This window comes from Ochotona curzoniae, unplaced genomic scaffold, assembly GCF_017591425.1.
Source record: "Ochotona curzoniae isolate NIBS_2020 unplaced genomic scaffold, NIBS_Ocur_1.0 scaffold_1037, whole genome shotgun sequence".
NCBI lineage: Eukaryota > Metazoa > Chordata > Mammalia > Lagomorpha > Ochotonidae > Ochotona > Ochotona curzoniae.
The window spans coordinates 19,741,414-19,758,872 of NW_024467083.1; the positions used below are offsets into that span (position 1 = coordinate 19,741,414).

The 17,459-nt window shown below is 39.5% G+C and overlaps 1 protein-coding gene and 1 pseudogene across 1 annotated transcript in view; one reads left to right on the plus strand and one right to left on the minus strand.

Annotated features, from left to right (window-relative positions):
* Positions 1-17,459, minus strand: part of LOC121168724 — a 39,564-nt pseudogene that overhangs the window by 20,912 nt on the left and 1,193 nt on the right.
* RAP1A (RAP1A, member of RAS oncogene family) overlaps positions 1-17,459 on the plus strand; it is a 92,156-nt gene that overhangs the window by 20,580 nt on the left and 54,117 nt on the right. The window lies entirely within an intron of this gene.

Consider the following 17,459-nt stretch of genomic DNA (forward strand, 5'->3'; position numbering starts at 1 on the left):
AGGAAACTGGAGCAAGACATGGCTTGCAGCTGGAACAGTATTGTATGCGTTGTATGCTCTTTTTTTGGTTAATCTTGTGTGTTTCTTGTCATTTGTTAGACTGTTAGCTGCAAATTTAAGTAGCTTCATTATTTAGGTATCCAGTAAATCTGTGCCACTCACCACCATACATTTTAGACCTGAGGTATTTAACTTAGAAATTTATATATAGAAGCAAAATGTTGGATCCTGCATGTCAAAGCTTTATATCAAGTGAGTCCACTACCTGGAGAGCTGAGTGTAACTGAGAGCATACCCTTTTTTTTTTTTTAAGATTTATTTATTTATTTTTATTGGAAAGTCAGATACACAGAGAAGAGGAGAAACAGAGAGGAAGATCTGTCCACTGGTACACTCCCTAATTGGCCACTGTGACTGGAACTGAATCGATCCGAAGACAGGAGCCAGGAGTCTCTTCTGGGTCTCCCTCTCGGGTCCCAAGGATTTGGTCTGTCCTTGACTGCTTTCCCAGGCCACAAGCAGGGAGATGGATGGGAAGCAGGGATACTGGGATTAGAATTGGCGCTCATCATATGGGATCCCAGCATGTATGCAAAGTAAGGACTTTAGCCACTAGGCTACCGTGCTGGGCCCAGCATACCTGTTTTTATTACCCAGCCTTGACTTTTGTTCTCGATTTGTTTAATGTTCATTATATGATTCAAAACTGTTTGTGACTCCTAAAAGGTACAAGGAAATCCTCCTGCAGCCAGAGTCCCAGCAGTTGTGAAGGTACCTCATCCCATAGAACTTAGAGTTTCATTTTTAGACTGAACAGGAAGGGATAACAGTTCATTGATCCAAGGAATAACTGCTCCTAATCAGCGCTTGTGGGCCAATTCCCAGGTATTCAGCTTTACACAGTAGAACTGTTCCGTTGGTTTTCTGCATTCTCTTCTATACCGTCTCTCCTTTTTAGCACCACGGTCATTGGAAACTTACTTTGACTATAACATGCTACTGGGATATGGATAATAAAATCTGTGATTCAAGTTTCAATGAAAATATCTAATGGATCGTGTTTTTACCATTTCAAATGTGCTCTTTTGATCTTTGAAAATGAAACAAATTCTATCAATATTTATGATTTTCTTGGTGGAAAATGTGGTTTATATAGATAATAAATTTGCAATAAAATGTAAAAAAAAAAAAAAACCTGAATAATAATTCCTAAAGAAGATCTGCCTTTAGTGCTGGTTTCACAAACTAGTGTAAACTTTTATGTTTTATGTTATGGTTATGAAGCAAGTTTATTTTAATGGCAATTTATTAATGCAGCTTTTTAAAAATTCTTCATAATGCCTAAGGCCAGGAAGAAATAATGAGTAATAGAGTATATTTAGTAGTTTGTGAGAAAGTTTGTATCGTTAGCATAAAAGGTGGAGAAAAAAGATGAGTAAAAGAAAGGGAATTTAGTGGGCATTCCCAGATTTCTGGGTTCTTAGATTTTTTTTCAGCACCAGTTTGTAATTTTTTGTGTGTGTAATTTATTTGTTTATTTTATAGGCAGATTGAGCGAAGAACAAAGAGAACTTCTATCCACTGGTTCATTCCCCCAAAAGGCTGCAATAGCCAGGGCTACACCGGATGAAAGCCCAGAGCCAGAAACCCCATCCGGGACCCCAGCACTTGGGTCATCTTGAACTTTGCAAGTGCATTAACAGGCAACTGGATTGGAAGTAGAGCAGGTGCGACCAGAACTGGCACATGTATGAGATGCCAGCACTGGTCTCCCAAGATAGATATTTAAAAATTACGCCAAATTAAAATGTGTTCATCTGTCTGAATGTCATATTTCCTAGAGAGACATGATATAAGTGTATTTAAAATATATATATATATATATATGTATTTTATTTGAAAGGGTTACAAAGAGAAAGAAAGAGACAGAGAATTTTCCATTCACTGGCTCACTCCCCCAAATGGCTGCAACAGCCAGGGGTGAACCATGCTGAAGCCGGGAGCGTCCTTGAGTCTTCTACATGGACGTAGTGGGCCAAGTACTTGGGTCATTTTTTGCTGCTTTCCCAGGTGCATTACCAGGAAGCAGGATTGGAAGTGGAGGGACTGTCAGTCAAACCATCACCCATATGGAATGCCAACATCACAGGCAACAGCTTTACCCACTATACCACATTGTTAGCCCCAGTGTATGTACTTCATTTAATAGAAACCATGCCTGTGGCTTAGTTGTGTACCTCATTTTCCCTTACATAGAAGTACTGATTGTATCAGGTCCTACAGGAAACTTTTCTTAGGTCTTAAGGTGGTCTTTCAGATGATTCTGGTATACTACCTTTTCAATGTATTTGTTTTTATTTTTTTTTTAATTATTTATTTGTAAGGCAAAGAGAGATGAACAAAGATCTTCCATCCCTAGTTCACTCCCCATGATACTTGCAACAAGTGGGACTAGATTAGGCCAGGCTGAAACCCAGAGCCTGGAACTCATATGGAGTATCTCACATAGGTGGCAGGAACCCTCATGTTGAGCCTGCTGCCTCCTGAGGTGTGCATTGGCAGGAAGCAGAGCTGGGACTCAAACCTGGGCATGTTGATACTGGATGTCAGCAGATAACTGAAGTGATGCTTTTATCTGCTATGTTAAATGTCTCTGTCTTTACTATTTTTAAAAATGGCTTGTACAAAAATAAAAAGCTTGTAGTGTAAGTTTTAGAAATAAAGGAACACATCATTTAATAATGAAAATTATTGTGCCTTTTCATTGTACATTCCTTTTTTTATTCTAACTAGTTAAACATACATAAATTACTTAAGTGAAATCCAAGTACCATCAGGTTCATTGTAGAAAGAAGTGGCAAAATACCTATAAGAGTGTTTTTCAATCCTCTGTCGTTTTTCCACTCCTACATGCACTGCAGCCTTTTGAGACTTTTTTCCGTAATTGTGTCTCATGAAATTTTAATGATAGATCTAACTGTATATTTGTGTGTTTTATGCACTTGCGTGCTTTATACACTAAGAGGATGAGGTCATTTTTTAAATTTCTCCTCAAGAGACAGTTTTTACCCTGTTGGGGGCAATATTGCCCCATTGAAATATATACAGGAGACAAGAAACACCCTTTGTTTTTACTTCATAGCCTATTAATATCTTGGTGTACTTCTTTCTCACTGGTGTTCCATTTGTATACTTTTCATTTAACAGAAATGAAGTCAGGAGTGGCATTTGATCTAATGGTTAAGTTGCTTTTGGGGACACCTTCATCCTGTATTGAAGTGCCTAGATTTGAGACTCAGTTCTGCTTCAGCTTCCTGCTAATGAGAACCTGGGAAGAAGGTGATGGGCTCTAGGAGCAGGGCCTGCTGGCCCTTGTGGAAATCCTGGATTGAGTTCTTAGCTCCTAGCTTTAGCTTGGATACAAGTACTTCAGGAATAATTCAACATATGGGAGTGATCTATCTCTGCTTTTCAAATAAATTAAGTATATTTAAAAATTAAACAGAGGGACCAACCTGTGGCACACTGCATTAAGCTGCCACCTGCAATGATGGCATCCCATATTGAACACTAGTTTGTCTTGACTGCTCTGCTTCTAATCTAGCTTTCTATTAATGTACATGGGCAGGCTGAGGAGGTTGGCCCAAGGACCTGGATCCTTGCCATCTGGATGGAGGTGCTGACTGCCGACTTAGGCCTGGACCAGTCCTGGTTGTGGTGGCCCTTGGGGAGTGAAACCGTTTATGGTCTGGGGTTTTGGCCTTCCAGCAGGCCCCAAGGTCACTGAGGGTGAGACAGTGACGCTGATGAGGAATGTCCACTTTATTATGCACAGGTTACAGCTTTTAAAGAGTCAGAAAGGGTAGGGCAGGAGGGTGTCTTCTGTCAGACATTCTCTTCCGCCTCCCCACCCCTGCCCACCGGCGACACCGTAATTGGTTATATGACATGTCTATTTCCCTGGATCTTCTCGTCATGTCAGAGATCATGTTCCACCTGTATTCCCCTTGACCTTCTAGCCATGTCAGAGGTCACACTCCACTAGGCCTGGGAGTTATACCTCAGGCCAAAGGAAAGTAAGCTTTAGGCCTCGCCCACCAGGTAGCAGGGCAAGGGCCTGGGGCAAGTGCCCACATGACGAAAATCTTCTTGATGTGTCTCTCCCACTCTGCTTCTCAGATAAATACATCTTTCAGAGAAATTTTAAAAGGTGAAGTCATGTATTTTGTGCTCCTTTTTTTCCTCTTAATATGTTGTGATTTTTTTCATGACAAATAAAAATACTGTAACACTATCCTAGCTAATGGATAAATAATGTGGATGCATAGTATTTCATTAAGTAAATTTGCTGTCACTTATTTAAATAATTCCTTAGAGTTTTCAAGTTTTATCTCCTTAGGATAAATTCCTAGATGGAGAATTATTTTTTCATTTTAATATTTTTGGTATGTGTAACTTAGAAAGTGGAAATCACTTTCCCAAGGACAAATACTACTAATGTGGGTATTTATAAAGCATTTTCCTATGCAATTTTCTCTTATAAAGATTATTTATTTCAAAAGTACAGTGGCAGAGAGATAGAGACATGTAGAGACAGAATGGGGAAGGTCTTCCATTGACCTGTTAATACCCTAAGTATTTGCAACAGATAGTTAGGCCAGGACAAAGTAAGGCGCAAGGAACTTCATCTGAGTATCCCATGTGGTGGCAGGAGCCCACGTATGTGGCATCATCTTATTGCCTCTCAGGGGCATTAGCAGGAAGCTGTCAGAAGCATTAGTGTCTGGGTATTGACTTAGACTTTCTGGTAGGGGATACAGGCATTACAGAGCCCACCTCTCCTGTGTATATTGTAACATAATTTTGTCTTTTTCTTTTTTTTTAATTGGAAAGGCAGATTCACAGAGAGAGACAAAAAGATCTTCTGTTTACTGGTTCACTCCCCAAATGTCTGCAACAGCTGGAGTTGAGCTGATCTGAAGCCAAGAGCCTCTCTGGTCTCCTGCAGGGTGCAGGGAGGGGCTCGAGGACTTGAGCCATCCACCACTGCTTTCTCAGGCCATAAGCAGAAAGCTGAGTAGAAGTGGAGCAGCTAGTTCACGAACTGGTACCCACATGGGTTCTGGTGCTTTCACGTGAAGATTAGCCAGTTGAGCTATCATGCTGGGTCTTCTCACATAGTTTTTGTAGCCATACCTCTGTGCTATAGTTGTACTTATTAACTGTAGAAAATTGCTTTGGGCCCTGCGTGGTAGCCTAGTGGCTAAAGTCCTCTCACTTTATATGCACCAGGATCCCATATGCACACCAGTTTGTGTCCTGGCTGCTCCACTTTCCTTCCAGCTCCCCTGCTTGTGGCCTGGGAAAGCAATAGAAAAAGCCTTGGGACCCTACACCTGCTTGAGAAACCGGGAAGAAGCTTCTGGCTCCTCCCTTCAAATTGGCTCGGCTCTGGTTGTTATGACGACTTGAGGAGTGAACCAGCGGATGGAAGATCTTTGTCTCTCCTCTCTGTAGATCTGACTTTCCAATACAAATAAATAAACCTTTTAAAAAATATTGTTTTTTGTGTAAGGCATTTTGTTTATGTTTTTGTACCACCATAAGTAACTCACAAGCTGTGAGGGTTTTTTTTTTTTTTTTTTGGAGGGGGCGGGGAATGCCATGAACCACAAAGTTTCTGTCCGGTATGTATGCCTTTTGGCTTTGGTTCATTGAAGTGTTATTCCTCTCACTTGCCTCATTGATTGATTGGTGTGTGTGTATGTGAGAGAGAGAGAGACAGAGAGAGAGATCTTCTAACTGTAACTGAAATGGCTGGAACATCTAGGACTGGGCCATATCAAAGTTGGGAGTCAGGACGTGGGGTCCTTCACATGGATACAGGGGCCCAAGCACCTGGGCCATCTTCTGCTGCTTTTCCCAGTCGCTAAGCAGGCAGCAGGCTCAAGTTGGAGCTCCTGGGACATGAACTAATTCCCATTTTGCGATGCTGACATTGTACGTGGAATCCTTACTCGCTGTGCCAAGACACAGGTCCCATAATTTGTATTCTTTTTAAAGGAGATATGAGGTGGCTTCACAAAGGTTGTAGACAATGGAGTTAAAAATAAGTTTGCTAAAAATTTTGAAAGCCATGAATAGTTTCTTCTTTTCATAATGTGCACTTTCCATGAACTTTTTTGGACTTCTCATATTTGGAAAATTTCTGACAGTGTATTTTTTCAACATCTTACTATTGCTATTTCTGCTTTTTGAAAGAGTTGCTTTGGGATTTTCCAGGTTTGGAGTCCCCTTTCTGATGCTGTTACTACACTTGGGTTTCTGACTTAAATAAACTTTGAAAAAAATATGAATTGCTTTTCTTCTGTTTTATCTTCAGAGTTATTTATATACTTGTTCATATGTTTTTATTCAGTTATCCATGTTTTTGATGTTTAAAATCTAACACATTTTAAAATATAGCCAAATTTTATTTTGCTTTATAAAATATTGTTATATAAAATATATACCTATATATGATGTATACTTTTATTATGTAATATATATACTTGTCCTAAAAAATAATAAAAACCAAGGTAAAGTAAATTGTAACTTGTAATCTGAAGAATATACATGAATAATTGCCTACTTAGAATATTTTTTGTCTCCATAGATTGAAGTATAGCACTATAACAAATTTTATTTTATTTTGTTTAGTGTTATCTTAAGTAACATTTTCTTCAATTACTATCTAGCTTTTATACAATTTTTAATGAATGTTTTTGTTGTTAACCTATCTTTATGGAACATTAATAAACATTACAAAAGAATTATGCCTTGGTTTTCAAAACAGTTTGGTTTTTAGTTTTTAAGAAAACACTTTTTTTTTCTGAGATAATTTCTTTAAATGTAACCATCGATTAACTCTGATACTAATAGTAACTCTGATACTATTTATGAGATAACTCTTTTTTAAGGGACATGAAAAAGTAAGATTTTCAAGTGCTGTTAATGTTCAGGAATTGTTAGGTTATTTTTATCATGAAAAATCCCTGAGGAAAGTACTGTGTTAACAATTTTTAGAATACTAAGCCTCGTAGACATAACAATGCTGTTCTCTACGTAGGCAATCCAGACAGTACTTTTCTAAGACTGGGCTTTTTTAGAGATTGTCATGGTTAGTAGGTTAGGCTCCTATGGAGAGAGGTTCATCTTGCCTCAAGCCATGGGTCTTTTTAAAAGTGCAAAACCTGTTTTCACATGTGGTTGTGAGTGTTTGTTTTTGTGTTTATAAACATTGGTATCTCAACTGAGTTTATTTTACCAGGTTAGAAGGTTTACTCTTAGGTGCAAAATGTAAGTTCATTGCTGTGTGAGAATGTGTGAAACTGAGCTCTCTGTTTCAGAATCCACAGCCTCAGATGACAAGTCGTGTTTTGAGCATTAACTTTTAGGACTTTGGACTTTGGGCCAGACCCTGCGTGATTGTTTTGATATGTCCCTGTCCACTGCCATTGCCTACTTTGTTTTCTAAAGACAATATAAAAACTTTATAGTCATTTAAAGAAATACTTCATGTGTGAGGGATATTTGATTTTAGCTAAATGTTACATGTGATTATTGTAAATAAAATTGTAGTAGATGTTTTTGTTCTGACTTCAGATATTTCCACGCTAGTCATTTAAAGTATTTTTCAACTTACTGCATATCGTGAAACTTTAATTAGTAAAGCATCCAGTGAATGTTATAAATGTCCATCGTGTTTATTTTTGTATTGGAAGATTTTATTTTTGTTTTGTGTTCTGATTAAACACTAAGCTGCCTTTTCAGGAAATCATAAAATAGTTTTTGCTAGCCCTTTTAAAATTACTTTCCTATTCTGAGTATTATTTTTTTAAGATTTATTTATTTTTATTGGAAAGGCAGGTTTACAGAGAGAAAGGGAGATGGAGAGAAAGATCTTCCATTTGCTGGTTCACTTCCTAAGCAGCCACAATGGCTGAGCCAATCTGAGGCCAGGAGCCAGAAGCTTCCTCCAGGTCGCCCACATGGGTGCAGGGTCCAAAGGCTTTGAACTGTCCCTGACTGCTTTCCCAGGCCACACACAGGAAGAAGGAAAGGAAGTAGAGCAGCCAGGTCATGAACCAGCACCCATAGGGGATCCTGGTGCATGCAATCAAGGACTTCATCCACTAGGCTACTGCACCAGGTCGTGGACATATTTTCAGTAGTATTTTTTAAAGCATTTATTAAATAATACATTATAAAAGGAACAAATTCAGATGTAAAAATGTGCATATCAAGAACACAATAAAGACGAAAGTAAGGCTATCAGTTGTTATGTATAGTTACAGAAATTCATGTAAAAACACACACACATGCATAAGTAAGAATACCTAGTTTTGTTTTCACACCCTTTTTAAAATCTTCAGATGTGGACTGGAAGTGTTCTCTTCTAGCATGCTGGTAGGTAACAGTGCCGTTCTTCACAGATAGCCTTGGTCAGGCTCCCCCATCGCTCCCCAGAAGCCTCGACTTACTCCTTCCTCTTAATCGCCATTCTTGAAAGAGCAGCATTTACTGTAGTGGATTTCCACCCTGATTAGGTTGGACGTTAGGTTTCACTGGAAAGCGTTGAGAAATAGCCTCATTCTGACTCTGCCATCAGGATATTGTTACTGGTCTAACATTTGTTACTTGATGTAGCTAGATTATTAAAAAGAAGGAAAAAGTTAAAAATCAAGAACAAAAATTTGAAAAGATACAAAAAGGAAAAAGAATCCAGGAAAAGACAAAAATGCAAAACATAAACAAAAAAGATTGTTTTAATTGATCATGGAGAGATAAGGCATTTTGTAGAACCAGTTTTGTATTAGCATGCTTAAGGAAACCCACCTGAGCTTGTGAGTTCAAGTGTGAAAGGCAGTGGCTGAATCCAAGAGACCATCTTCCCTGGTTTTCCTGCCTTTAATGTATATTTACATATGTCTGTGTGTGTGTATATATGATGGCACTTGAAAGAGTTTATTTTTACTTTTTATGATTTTTTCATTTTTGAAAGTCATAGATCTTTCACGTGCTGGTTCACTCTCAGATGGCAGCAGCAGCTAGGGCTGTGCCAGGCACTCAGGAATATTAGCAAAGAGCTGCGTTGGAAATGGAGCAGCTGGAGCCCTGTTGTACTGTAGTGCTGCCCCCCAAAATTTATTTTGGTGCAAAAAAAAAAAATTGTAATGAATACGTACACTAGGTCTTTTTGAAATTCATGGTATGTTTATATTATGGGAAAAAACATGAATTTCAGAATTTTTACACCAAAACTACCTTTTAGTTTCATTTTCCATGAAACTTCTTTTTTTTTTTTTTAAGGTTTATTTTTCCTTTTATTCGAAAGTCAGATATACAGAGAGGAGGAGAGACAGAGAGGAAGATCTTCCATTTGATGATTCACTCTCCAAGTGAGCACAATGGCCAGTGCTGTGCAGATCTGGAGCCAGGAACTTCCTCCAGGTCTCCCATGCGGGTGCAGAGTCCCAAAGCTTTGGGCTATGCTTGACTGCTTTCCCAGGCCACAAACAGGGAGCTGGATGGGAAGTGGGGCTGCACGGATTAGAACTGGCACCCATATGGGATCCCGGCACATTCAAAGCGAGGACTTTAACTACTAGGCCACCATGCTGGGCCCTCCATGAAACTTCTATAGGCTTTCTTAATTTGTCTGAGAAATACACTGCCACAGGCTTTGTGAGTTAGGCTAGTGTTGGTTAAACTATAGGGCTTGCATTTGGTTACACACTGCATAGTAGGTTTTGTTTGTTTGTTTGTTTAAAGGTTTAATTTATTTGATAGGCACAATTGCATAGGTTGGGGAGACAGGGAGCGAGAGTGAGAGGAGAGATCTTTCTTCTACTGATTCATTTTCCAAATGGCCACAACAACCAGGGCTGGGTCAGACCGAAGCCAGGAGCCAGGAGCTTCTTTGGGATCTGCCACGTGAGTTCAGGGACCCAAGCAATTGTTTTCCTGAGCAGCAGCAGATCAGCAGAGAACTGAACCAGTGCTCATATGTGAGACCTTTTGACAGGTGACCACTTTACCTGATATGCCACAACATCTACTCTACCATATAATGTTTTGATAAGACTACATTAAAAAGTGGTTCTGTAAGGTAATAATTGACCTGAAAAACTTCCCTAATCTAATGATACTGTACCCTTTCTAATGAGTAGCCCAGTGCGTTACTCATGTATCGCTAGGGATTCTGCTGTAAGCATACCTACCATATTACCAGCTGTATAAAAGTATACTACATGTAAGCATGTAATTATAATTTAGTGTGTAATACTTGATAATGACAATGACTGCTAGTTTATATATTTGCAGTACTATACTTTTTTCATTACTTTGGAGCTTTACTCCTCCTACTTGTAAGAACATATTTACTGGGCCCGGCGCGATGGTGTAGTGATTAAGGTCCTCACCTTGCACGCGCCAGGATCCCATACGGGCGCCAGTTCTAATCCCGGCGGCCCTGCTTCCCATCCAGCTCCCTGCCTGTTCCCTGGGAAGGCAGTCGAGGATGGCCCAAAACTTTGGGACTCTGTGCCCGCGTGGGAGACCTGGAAGAGGTTCCTGGCTTCAGATTGGCTCAGTTCCAGCTGTTGCGGCCGCTTGGGTAGTGGATTATCAGACGGAAGATCTTTCTCTCTGTATATCCACCTTTCCAATAAAAAAAAAATAAATCTTAAAAAAAAATTAAAAACATATTTACTAAGGAATGGTCTGATATGTTACATTAACATCAACCTTTGTCTTTACCGTCTCTCTTGGTTACGTTATTCTCTGTTGTTTTGTTGGTCGTGGCCCTAGGAGCAATGAGTGTGTGTGTAGCTAGGCTACACCATCTAGATTTGTGTAAGTATATTCTGTGATGTTTGCACTCTACAGAATTGCCTAACAAAGCATTTCTCTGAACATATCTCTGTTAAGTGGCATGTGACTGTACTTTAATTTTAAGGAAAGCACATCATTTGTTCACTGCAGATGAGGTGGAAAAGAAGATGACTGATAAGGTAGCATGGTGTTGTGGTTAACCACACACATGCGTGCTATAGCTGAACTCTTGGTTCTGTAGTTTATGACTGTTGAGCTGGACAAGTTAGTTTTAGCCTCTTTTTCTTAGGTATGCCCCAGAAATATCATTCCCACTTCATAGCAATGTGAGAGTTAAAAATATTCATACATACAAAGTGTTCACAATATTACTTTGTACATGGCAAATGTACAGTGAGTTCAACTGATTCCTTTTGTTGTATTCTGTTTTAAAAACATGTCTTAACTTTTTCTTGCCAGTTCTCCCTAACATTAAATTAGAGATTCCTCTGATGAATTAGAGTAGAGTTTGGTTAAATTTTTCTGTAAGGGCTGAATTAATATTTAGATTTTTAAGGCACACAGTTGGCACTCCATGTGTATAGACTAAATAACCACAATTTGGAACTATTAGAAAAAAATGGCATCTGTAATGAATATGTACATGCTTTTTCCTCTCATTCCATAAACAGTGTGGAAGGACAACTATTTGCTTGACATTTATGTTATGTTGTGTATTATAAGTAAATTAGAAGATTTAAAAACTATGTGGGAGGGTTTGTGTAGGTTAGATGTGATGACTATACCGTTTGATGAAAGGAACTTGAGCATCTATGAACTGTGGTATCCGGAGGAGGGGTCCTGCATAAGAGGGGCAGAAAACAAAGGCTGACTGTACTCACCTGTTTCTGTCAGGTGAGAGAAGCCATAAACTAAACAAATGTATGAGCTTAAATAAATCTTTAAAAAAATGTATGAGCTGTTTATGCACATTGAAAGTGAATGCCATGTAATTTTCACGTGTGATAAAGCATTACCATTCTGAAAAAGAGACTTAAAAATCAAAAGCCATTCTTTTGTCATAGGCCACATGGAAAATGTGATTGTCCAGATTATTGCAGTATGCTGACCCTTGAAGTGGAGTCAGGGAATTTGCACATTCTGACAACTGTTTCAGATACCTTTAAAAAAAATAACTTTTTGATGTTAGGTTCAGAATTTTAAAATTTTACTCACAGCTTTGAAATTTGGAGCTGTTTTATTAGCACGTAAATATGAAACTCTGGACCTGCTAAACAGTGACATACAAGGGTACTCTAAAAGGTTTATGGAAACATGAAATTAAAAAAAAAAAAGTTTCCCAGGAACTTAGGTATTTATTTAAGGGTCAAAATGAGAGTGCAAGAGAGAACTTTCATTTGTTGGTTTACTTTCCAGCTTTTGACACAATCCGTATTTCCCGTGTTGGCAGAAGTCCAATGACTTGAGCCATTACTGCAGCTCCCTTCCTGAATTTGCAGGAACCTGTAACAGGGAGCTATACATCTTAATGAACTCTGGTAATCTGGAACACAAGTGCCTTAACTGCTAGGCCAAAAATACCTGGCTTTCTGAACTTCTTGAAGACTCCTTGTATATATTTCAGGTTATATAGTTAGGGTTCTTTGGTTGTAAGCAACAGAGTACCACCTTGCTGTCTTGTTCATTGGTGCTTGTTCTCTAGCTATAGAGAACCAGACACATAGACACACACACACACACACACACACACACACACACAAATATTATAGAAATTATTTCATACGGGGCAAACAGAAACTCTGTGATGGACTATGTCAACCAGTGGATTCTTCAAAGACCTCACAGTGCTTAGAGTGTCAAGATTGGCAGCGATTCATAACTGTTGAAATATCAAAACCACCTGAGCAAGAACCTCAGAGCATACCCTGCATCCGGGACCTGGGGAGGGTGGGAAATTGGGGGTCCTTCTCCCTTAATACCCCCCTTTAAACATGAAGGAAACTATATGGAAAAAATAAGTCTTACCCACTTTCCTGTAGCCTTTGAACCTTTTAACCCTAATTAACTATGTAAAGATTGCCAATAAAAATTTTTTAAATTATTTTTAAAAAAAGAAATAAATAAATTTATTTCAGGCCTAGTGCAATGGCTCAGTGGTTAAATCCTTGCCTTGCAACCACCAGGCACTGGTTCATATCCTGGCTACTCCACTTCCCATCCAGCTCCCTACTTGTGGCTTGGGATGCAGTTGAGGATGGCCCAAAACCTTGGGACCCTGTACCTGCATGGAAGACCAGAAGGGCTCCTGACTCCTGGCTTCAGATTGGCTCTGTTCTGGCCATTGCAGCCACTTGGGGAGTGAACCAGTGGATGGAAGATCTTTCTGTTTCTGCTCTGTAATTCTGCCTTTCCAATGGAAAGTAAATAAATCTTTAAAAAAAAAAATAGATTTGCTTCAAATGACTTAATTGCGTAGTTGTGAGACTTGCCAAATCCAAAATCTATAGGGCAGGTCCGGAGGCTGTAAATTCACCAGCTGGAGCATACAGTGACAAATTGGTTTTTCAGGGATACCTCGGGTTTATTTTTATGGCCTTTCAGCTGACTGGGTGAGGCCTACTCACGTTATAGACAATAATCTTCTTTACTTAAAACCAACGGATTGTAAGTGTTAGCCACATTTTCATAATTTCACAGCAACAGATAGAATGTGTTTGTGTGTGTGCACAAAATTTACTGGGGTCTAAAACATAGGCAGGTTGAGACATAGAACTCACCATAACAGAATTTGATAAATATTGTGCCATGAAAGGTTGAATAAATGACTGGCATGCTTGATTTAAACAGAAAATTAAGCAGGTTATTAAGTAGCAGAATTTAAGAAAAGAACAGCTAGTCTCAGGAATCCCTAAGAAGAACCACAGCATTTGCTGGAGGGTCAAGATCCAAGTAAGGAGCAGTGGCTTTAGTGCATACCCCTAGGCATAATAAATTGCTGAAACTATTATACAGTTTTACTTCATTCTGTTTAGGTTACAGCTTCCTGGGGAACTGAGCCTGATTGTCCTAACTTGAGTTTGGGTCACACATCTCCCCTGCCTATTAGAAGGAGGAACACCTTCATTGACATTTCACCCAAACAACATTCAGAGAGCTGAGGATTGTTTTGCAACAGAGTTAGGATTTTGTTACCAAAAGAAAGAAAGAAGGGAGGCTGGAGATAGGAAAATACCAGCCGTCATCCCACATAGAAGGAGAGCAAACATGGGTCAGGCCCAGATCATTTACAAGCCTTGCCGATGACCTTGGGCCTTATCCTCTATGAGTCATAGACTTTTTTGATCATTTAAATTTGGGTGCAAAATTTGTGGCCAGCTGCTTTCTATAGAAAATCACACCTGTACTTAAAGAAAGTTTGTTTTGTTTTGTTTTGCATAGTGTTTCAAGAGGTTTTTGTGCTTTCTAAAATATGTTTGGTGAAGCTAGTCTCTTACCCTGAAAGGTTACAAATTCATAGGGAGAAGATGGAATTTTTTAGACAAGGGCTGCACAATAGTCAGGATTACTAAGTTTAAGTAAATCATTTGGCTTAATGTTAGAGGATGAATTTGAAGGATGTAAGACTGGAATCTGAAGAATAATTAGTTATCAGGGGCAGGAAGTGGGCGTTGTGACACAGTGGGATAAATCCCCAGTTGGCATACCTACATCCCATATTGGAGTGCCTAGGCTTGAGATGGGTCTATGCTTCTCATCCAGCTTCCTGTCAGTGTGCCTGAGAGACAGCAGATGATGGCCCTCACACTTGGGTTCCTGAACAGGAGGTCAGGGTGGAGTTCCTAATTCCTCTCTCTTTGACCTGATCTAGTCCCAGCTGTTGCAGGCATTTGGAACGTGAACCAGTGAGCAAAATAACTTTTTTCTCTCCCTCTTTTCTCTGTTCCCACCCTTGCTCTTTCTATTGCTCGATCTTCCAAACAAATAAATAAAACTTTAACACACATGAGAAACATACGTTTGGCAAAATTGTTAACACCCACATTCCATATAATAGTGTCTGGATTTGAATGACTGCACTTCAGATTCTTGCTTTCCGCTAATGTACCTCCTGGTAGATGCCACGTGATAGCTCCTGGCTCTGCCATGGCCCAGCAGGCGTTGGTGGAGTGAATTTGTACATGGAAGATTCCCAGGTCTCTCTCTGTTTATAGCTCACTCTTTCACATACCTTGTCTCCCTCAACTTCTAATTCTCCTTAATTGCCGTGGTTTCTCTTGGAGAAATTGACTCAGTGAAAATATGAATGGAAAGCATACACAATTTATTTTTTTTTAAGATTTATTTTTTTATTGGAAAGTCAGATATACAGAGAGGAGGAGAGACAGAGAGCAAGATCTTCCATCCAATGATTCACTCCCCAAGTGAGTGCAACAGCCAGTGCTGTCCCGATCTGGAGCCAGGAACTTCTTCCAGGTCTCCCACGCAGGTGCAGAGTCCCAAAGCTTTGGGCTATGCTTGACTGCTTTCCCAGGCCACAAATAGGGAGCTGGATGGGAAGTAGGGTGGCCAGGATTAGAACTGGCACCCATATGGGATCCCGGCACGTTCAAGGCGAGGACTTTAGCCGCTAGACCAACAAGCCAGGCCCAGCATACACAACTTAAAGAAATATCTAGGAGATGAAATCCGAGGAACTGCCTTGGCTATCAGTTATATACAGGGAGCAGTCTAAGTGTGGCCTGTACGTTTCTGACTTGCAGAAATTACAGAGAGTAGTAGTAGAAGGCAGGTGGAAGGACTGATCTTAAGTATGAGGAGGCTCAAATTCATTCTTTGAATGAGACTTGAGGAAAAAAAATGTAATGACAAGACTTGGTATATTTATCAAGAGGGAAGAGAATTAAGCAATAAATGGATCAAAGATTGATAAAAAAAAAATTTTTTTTATGCATGGTACTGAGGACCCAGGTAAGATTTTACAACAGGAGTTTGTAGTAGTGATACCAATTATATAATGATTTTTCCCCTAGCAATAAAGAGAAATACTTAGAATGTGTTTAGAGTTAATGTTTTATTTGCTGATTTGCAAGTGAAACACAGGAATACATTGAGTAGATAAGTGTTAGCCAAGACCAAGATGGTGATGTCATAACTGACACAGAGGCTCCACTCTGTGTGGGCATATGGACAAGTATACTTTGTAGATACTGACTCATTTTTTTCAAGTAGTACTAGGAGATAAGCACTGTTATCCCTGTGTTGAAACTGAGGAGTAAAGGGGTTAATTTTGTTTCCCAGAGTTGAGCTTCAAACCCAGAAACTTAGGTTCTAGTGTCTGTGCTCCTCATTGCTAAATTCCACTGATGCTCACTCCTGGTGTGTGGGTTTAGGAGGAATAGAAGGGAAAAGTTAGGCCTGAAGAAGAAAGCATCAAAGGATTCAGCTCCCTGTTTATTACCTGGGAAAGCAGCAAGGATGGCCAAAGTTCTTAGGTTGCCAGCTGGGGACCCGGAAGAGGCTCCTGGTTTCAATTTGGCTCAGTATAGCCATTTGTAGCCATTTAGGAGTGAACCAATGAATGGAAGAACTTTCCTTCTCTGTCTCTCTCTATAAAGTTGTTTTTCAAGTAAATCTTTTTAAAAACCTAGTTATATGTAGTGTGTCTTAGATTGCTTTTCATTCTACAGAGCTTTTGTTTATTAGAGTCATTTTTTTTTACATGACCCATTTATACAAGCACACTTAATGAAAAGTTCATGGAAAATGAAAAAATAATTTATTTTGGTGTAAAAATTTTTTAAATCTGTGCATTGTTTTCTCTTTTAAAAAAAGATTCAGGGCCCAGCACAGTGGCCTAGCGGCTAAAGTCCTCGCCTTGAACGTGCCAGGATCCCATATGGGCACCGGTTCTAATACCAGCAGCCCCACTTCCCATCCAGCTCCCTGCTTGTGGCCTGGGAAAGCAGTCGAGGACGGCCCAAAGCCTTGGGACCCTGCACCCGTGTGGGAGACCTGGAAGAAGTTCCTGGATCCTGGCTTCGGATCGGCATAGCATCGGCCGTTGCGCTCACTTGGGGAGTAAATCATTGGATGGAAGATCTTGCTCTCTGTCTCTCCTCCTCTCTGTATATCTGACTTTCCAATAAATAAATAAATCTTAAAAAAAAAAAGATTCATTTATTTTAAAGGTGAAGTTACAGAGTCACAAAGATGGGGAGAATCTCAAAATTCTGTGACAGACTTTTGGTCAAATTGCTTCCTTTATTAAAGTAGTGATCTTAAAAACTAATAACTTAGAACTGCCCCTCATGGGAGAAAAGAAATCACAGTGGTCCACAAAACACTCTCCTTTCCTTCTGAAGGTTTTACATACATTGTTGTTAACCAGTCTTTTGCTATTCAGCTTAAATGGTCAATTGAGAAAAAACAGTTCTGAGACCGTTCCTCCACTACTGATTACCACTTGGGGCATCAGGTATCAGGAATATTATTCATTTAGCTTTCTGAGCTAACCTTACTAACTCTAGCAGCCTTATTGTTCACTGCTTTGATGACACCTGTTTCTCATATCTCAAACAGTAAGG